At 45.9% G+C, this 6389-nt stretch overlaps 1 protein-coding gene across 1 annotated transcript in view; it reads right to left on the bottom strand.

The window, feature by feature from the left end:
- Window positions 1–3739: 3739 nt before the first annotated feature.
- WARS2 (tryptophanyl tRNA synthetase 2, mitochondrial) overlaps window positions 3740–6389 on the bottom strand; it is a 51630-nt gene continuing 48980 nt past the window's right edge. The window contains exon 7 of the mRNA XM_032206123.1: window positions 3740–5485. The gene's annotated coding sequence lies outside the window, so the exon portion shown is untranslated. The remainder of the gene's footprint in view (window positions 5486–6389) is intronic.

Here is a 6389-nt window from a genome sequence, read left to right as displayed (position 1 = left end):
ATGCTTGAAAAGCAAGAGCGCTTGCAAGAGCGCAGTGTGCAGCCGCTGCCCACCCGCCAACCTGTGGCCCCAGGGGGGCTGCAGGGCCCGGGGTCTCCGGGCAGCCCCTCTCCGCCTGGCTGCTGCCCCTCTCCACCGCCCCACCGGGGCTCTCAGACCTACGGCGCCGGGCCCCGCCAGGTTTAGCATCGCTAAAAACATCGCCCCAAGGCTGGGATACGCGGCCGGGAGCAGAAGTGGCTTTCCCAAACCTGCGTCTTTGCTTTTGTTTGGAAGGCACAGCTTCTAACTGTTTTATTCGCAGTTTTTAGCTAGTCGGCGGGGAAGGAGAAAAGCCAGGAGGAAAAGGTCGCGGATGAGAGCAGAGCCCGTCCCGCAACAAAAGAAGACGTGCTTCTTTAGCGGCCGATACACGCGTGGTGCTGTGGCGGAAATGAGCAGGATCAGGTGTATTTTGACCTGCTGATCCTATTTAATGCCCTCTCTTGAACATGAAATAATTAAAGGTCTCCCGAGCAGCGCAGCACGATTTTCCTTCTTTCCTGGCGTTAGGGAGATGTCGGCTCGGGCCAGCCTTCGTCTCGCCTCTTATTTTGGTGCTTAGGGTAGCGAATGACCTTCGACGAGCAGATGTGACCGCTCCTGCACAGTCCCCTCCCGCACCCTCTCAAACCGCTCGGCCACCGAAATCCTCCCCGGCCTCCGGCTCGCTTTAGGGAAAGTGCTGGGGAATAATCCCCGGGAGCGAGCCAGAGCGAGGGGGCCTGAACCACGAGTCGAACCTCGTAGCCCCCGGGGGGTTTCCCCACCCCGACGGCGGGGCAGAGCTTGCCCCGATTTCTGCTCTGACAGCTGCGGGAGGGGGAGGAAGGCTCCCTTCAGGCTGCCGACACCTCGGGGCGGCCTCCGGCGCATCGTCCTAGGAGGGGCAGGGAGTGAGCGGACAAGGCGACTCGAGTGCCGGGGCTCCTCCGGGTGGTTTTGGGCGTTTGGCAGGGCTGGGAAACGCTCGGGGCTGGACGAACACCCCGGGGCCACGGAGGACCCCGGGACGGGGGGGCGCAACCCAGCCTCAGTGCCCAGCGGGGGGCTTGCGTGAGCCTGGCAGGGCTTCCGTGCCTCTCGGAGCCCCACCTCGCCCCGCATGCAAAGCCACAGAAGGGCGAGGAGGGGAGGGGAGACCCCGATTTCTCCCCCTCCCCGCCGCCCCCGAGCCCCCTCCGCGCCCTCGGCTGCCCCCTGGCGCCCTGCGCCGCGCTGCGCCCCCCGGCCTCGGGGCGCGGAGCCCCCCGCGCTTGGGCAGCTCCCTCCCGCCCGCCCCACCGCGGCGGAGCTCCCGTGGCACGTCCCCAGCCCAACCTGTTTGCTCCATTGGTGGCTATTTTCGGGACGGGGTGGGTGGGGTAGGGGTGGGGAAGAGCCTTGCAGCAGCAGCAGAGAGGCTTACCGCCCTAGAGACATCCACCAGCACAGCGAGGGCCAAAACTACTCCTAAAAAAAAAAAAAAAAAAAAAGGAAAGAAAAAAAAAAAAAAAAACCAAGCCCAAACTGTTTACTATTCAGGAAATTTAGTAATTATTTTTCCCCTCCCTGTAGTGGCATTACCCTTCTTTTGATATTAGATCCTTGCTAGAGGCCCTCACTTTCAGGCTGCAGGGAGGAGACAAAGAGCAAGGAGCTGCAGCAGAGATTGTAGTGCAAGCTGCTTTTGAGATATTTTCAGGTATTTTTGACGCAGAACAAAAAGTATCAAGTTAGGGTGGAATAGCCTACAGGTTTCTGTGAAGCAGACAACTTTGATGCTTTCATTGGATCCGTTATTTATTACTCCGGATTGAACTGGCTGCCCTCTGGCACATTTCACTATGTTTATTCATGCCACAAGCACCACTAATAGTGCATCTCAGGAAGAAATACTATAACTCAAAGCCAAGTGAAGGCATCTTCAACTGGAAGGCTCAAAACGCTTAGCAAATATTAGTTTAGCCTTCCTATACCTCTACAATGCAATCTCACGTCTCATTTTATAGCAAAGAAAACTGAGACAAAACAAGTTAAGCAATTTGTTCAAGGATGTCAAAGAAATAAAAGGCAAAACACATTTTTAGATATTTTCTTAAGAAGAGAGCAAAAATCTTCCCATAGAAATAACACTAAAAGAGCAGAATAGCAGAAAGCAGACAACAAAGACTCAAAGTAGATTAAAAACTACAGACCACAATGGCCTTGCTGATATACATTTTGTTGTTTTCTACAAAGTTGTGGAAGAACACATTCTACAAAGTTGATAGGAAATCTCTATTTTAATTTTCAGCTGCTGATATTCAGGGGCAGATACACTAAGCATTTTATTAAACTGAAGAGAGCTAAGACAACTCCCCCAAACCTTCCAGCATCCATTAAATCTTCTCAGGCCACCCAGAGATCTCCCTTGACAACCCACTCATCATCCACTGAAACATCCTCATAAACCACAAAGACGACATTCACACTTCAGCTAATCCATCTCTTCAAAGGCAAGCAAAGAGGAGAGTGAAGCCCTTTGAGTCAGGACTTTGCTGGCTTAAAGAAGGAAAAAAGTGGAGTTTCCACTCCAAGGCAGTCTGCCAGCATGTGACGTGGGTAAGCAAAATGGATTAAAATAGCAGTGATGCTCACCACCTCGATTCTGCTGTTATTTTGTACACGTATAGGATAAATCTGAAGTCTATTTTAACAACACTGTGTCTCCATAGGAAGTAGGGCCCTTAGAAATAAGAAACCTGCAAAAGCACATTTCATCTTCAGTGGAGCCAGAATAACCTGCTCTCACATATAGGTCAGCAACACACCTGAATCCAAGATCTTCAGAATCCCAGCACATCCCTGAACCATTTCTGCAATGGTTATTAAACACCAAAATGGCACTTTCCCAATGGGTCACAGCAATCCTACGCAACATACAGCATTCACACAGTCCATGTGGTATATTCATCTACTTCACAGTTTATTTCTAGGGGGCTCAGGTTGCTGGGCATAAGCCAGGAGTGTTGCAGCTTGGATCAGTTTTCTCAATGGTAGCAGTAATAATCCTCTGCCAACCAACATTTTACCAGAGTCCATCAAGGCCCTTCTGCCTCGTGTGTCAATGTACATGCCTCGAGAATGCATGTGCTCTGAGAAAGAAATGGGTTATTCATTCAGGTCCAGTGCACTCAGCCTGCAACTAGACAGTACGTCTAGTGCTTCTTGAGGAGTGTTCTTGACATGATGGGGAGGCATTTTCTGTGCATCAGAACTACAGTCTAACTGTGGTTCTTTGAGTTGCCTTGTCCACATGGACTCCACATATGTCCCAGGAATGAATGACTGGACTTTTTAAAAGAGTTGCAGCCATTAAAGTTCAACATTCACTCTGCAAAACTTTCTTTCTCTTGCAAGAAAAAAAATTGTAACTTATTTTTAAGAGCAAGAATCTCAAGAGCAACTTTCTGATCAGGACAGAAGGCAAGACAGCCTGCACATGTGTGTAACAAGCCACAGCCACTGTAAAGTAAATCACATTTTTTCCATCTATTCTTTTTCTCTTCCTCTCTTTCATCCTTCTCTCTTTTTAAATTTTCTTTTTCCCTTCCCTTCCCTTCCCTTCCCTTCCCTTCCCTTCCCTTCCCTTCCCTTCCCTTCCCTTCCCTTCCCTTCCCTTCCCTTCCCTTCCCTTCCCTTCCCTTCCCTTCCCTTCCCACAACTTCAAGTTTTAAGGGTTGGCAAGCAGTTCCATCACTATCAGAAAATAGATGAGGGTAACTTAAGAAGAATGGATGCCACATTACCACTCACAGGTTACTCGCGGCCCACAAGCCTAAGCAGAAACAGAATATTGCTATTTTTTCCTATTCTTGCTGTAGTAACATCTGCCAGACAGACAGTGAAGGAACAAATGTGGGCAAAGAAAGCCTCAACCCACTCAGGACAATCTTTCTTGGCTTGAGTGCTCAGTTCAAGAGCCACTTATTGAGATCTTTGTTATTCATTCAGCAAGCACCATGAAGAGTGTCTTGAAATACATCTGAACAACTGTTTTCAGTCACAATAAAAAGTCAGTTCCGTAACATTCAAGATCTTTCTTTACTCTGAGGGGTATGGTTTAGGGAAGGAAACGTGAAGGTAAACGGTGAATGAAGTCAGAGACCACCTACACCAGAAACACTGGATAACATCAGAGAGTAACAATGTTGATAAATCTCATCTGTACTTAGCTTAACAATATGTTTTTGTAGATGCTGGGGTATCATGAAAGAAGTTTTCACCAAAGACAGCAAAAAGAACACGCGTTCAATGCGTCTAACAGACGTTTCATTGATTTTATCAGTACCTGACCATTGCTTCACGTGGATGGATGACAATAAAATCAGACTATGACTGAAGACATGCTTAGGAGAACACATGGGACAACTGACGTTGTCCATACAGGATCTTGTGCTTCTGTTTTGTACAACCTGAAGTTCCCACCTAAACTGTGAGCATCTTGTTTCAGAATGATTTACGGCAGTAAGAGAGACATGATTCCACCTTACTCTGTTGTAAGCTGCTGCTTCCCAACTGTGGGAGTTAATCCATTAACCCTTCAGATTAGACTCACACAGTCTTTATTTACAGTGATTGTATAAAGGAAGCAGATGGCTTACTTCATCACAGACTTGTGACTTGTCATGTCAGCCATATGAATGAGACTATGACCATGCTCCCATAGCCAGGCTTTTACAAGCATGCTGTTACTACCAAACTTTTAATAACTTGTAAGGACTTCAGTGTTGGAACTCTTGTCCTGACATTTCATCTTGCAGATAGGCCAAATATAGCACATCTGGAACTGATCGAGCCTTCTGGTGTGGCATAGATTTGCCGTTGCTGCCTCACAGCCACGTTGGAGTGCTGAGAGCATGACAGCACAACAGACATTAAGCTCAGTGCTTAGTTTCATGTCCATGGGCAGTATGAGACCACTCATGCAGTGGATAATCTCATCTTCAAGTCATGGTGTTCTGTGACAGCAATTTACCACAGTAGTAAAATTTCTACCAGATTTTTAACTGTTTACTGCAACTGGGCTCATCCCTCAGCACAGGCTGACATTCCATTTTATATAAAATAATTGTTGAAAACAAAGCTGCCTAAAAGCAAAATAATCATCAAATTGTGGCCTCTGCATAACAATATGGAAGTGTTACAGGCAGAATGATTTTTCATTGGCACAAAGCAAAATAAATACTGTCAAATCTTTCATAATATGAGCATTAGCACATCCAAAAAATCAATAATAAAAAAAAATTCATCATCAACAACAAAAACATACAGAAAAGATGGTGAGAATCAGCACAGAATCTTTTGTGACAAGAAAGGATTTTCTGTTACTTCGGATGCCATTCAGTCACCAAAGGACTACGAGATAGACAGCTTGGTTGGAAATTCAAAGTTAAATAAAAGTCTTGTCTCACAACCTATTGAGCTGAAAAATAAAATAGAAAAGCTTTAATTAGATGGATGGATGTCACAGAAGATCACAGTTTTTCTGTAGCATTTTCACTGAAATTGGCTGACACAAACAGTAGTACTTCTGAAATAATGAGAGGAGATGCCTAGGTCCTTCCAACACTTTTGACTGCACAAGGAAGTGCCATTCTTCTTATAGCTATTATTGCCAAATTTGCCCAGGCAAAAGAAACAGACCAATAATTTAAATGAAATTAGATAGTCCAATATAGGAGATAGAGGGTTTTTGCTTTCCTAGCATGAAAACATCTATTCTGAGCAGAAAACCTTTTCCACTAGACTCCCTATGCTACCTCTTTCTCTCTGTGAAGCAACTATTTGTGAACAGGTAGCCATCATCCAGTAATGCAAACAGAGATATCAACAGAGTGAAAGATAAACATGTTGTTCTTAAAATAAATCTAGACAAGCTGGACCACTGAAAGAGCATGCTCATTAGATGTAAGACTCAAACCCACATGGGTCCATACTGTTGCCATTACCAGAACCACATCCAGACCTTTTCTGAATTTTATCATCGTCTTAGAGACATATTTCTCAGCAAATTTCATGGGCTAAATTGGGAGCACGAAACCATGATTCACATACAACATCTTCTTGTCAGTGGTAAAAGGACTTGGAACAAAAGCACTTGGCAAAGACAAACGTCTCAAGTGTATAAACATTTTAGTTAGATCTTAATAAACAGTTATTTGCTGGGGAGTTGGTGTTAATCTCTAAATGTAAGTGGACCTCTTCAGTTATTTGGAGATGTTGGGTCCATCTCTGTTCTGATACTGTGGTCCCAACCACTATCATATGTACTTCCCATTCATTAAACATGCAGGAATGAGAAAGGAAGAGATTTAGGTACCAAGACC

Source organism: Aythya fuligula, chromosome 1, assembly GCF_009819795.1.
Source record: "Aythya fuligula isolate bAytFul2 chromosome 1, bAytFul2.pri, whole genome shotgun sequence".
NCBI classification, from domain to species: Eukaryota; Metazoa; Chordata; class Aves; order Anseriformes; family Anatidae; genus Aythya; species Aythya fuligula.
Note: the sequence above shows the minus strand (reverse complement) of the source record. Positions and strands in the feature narration are given on the sequence as shown.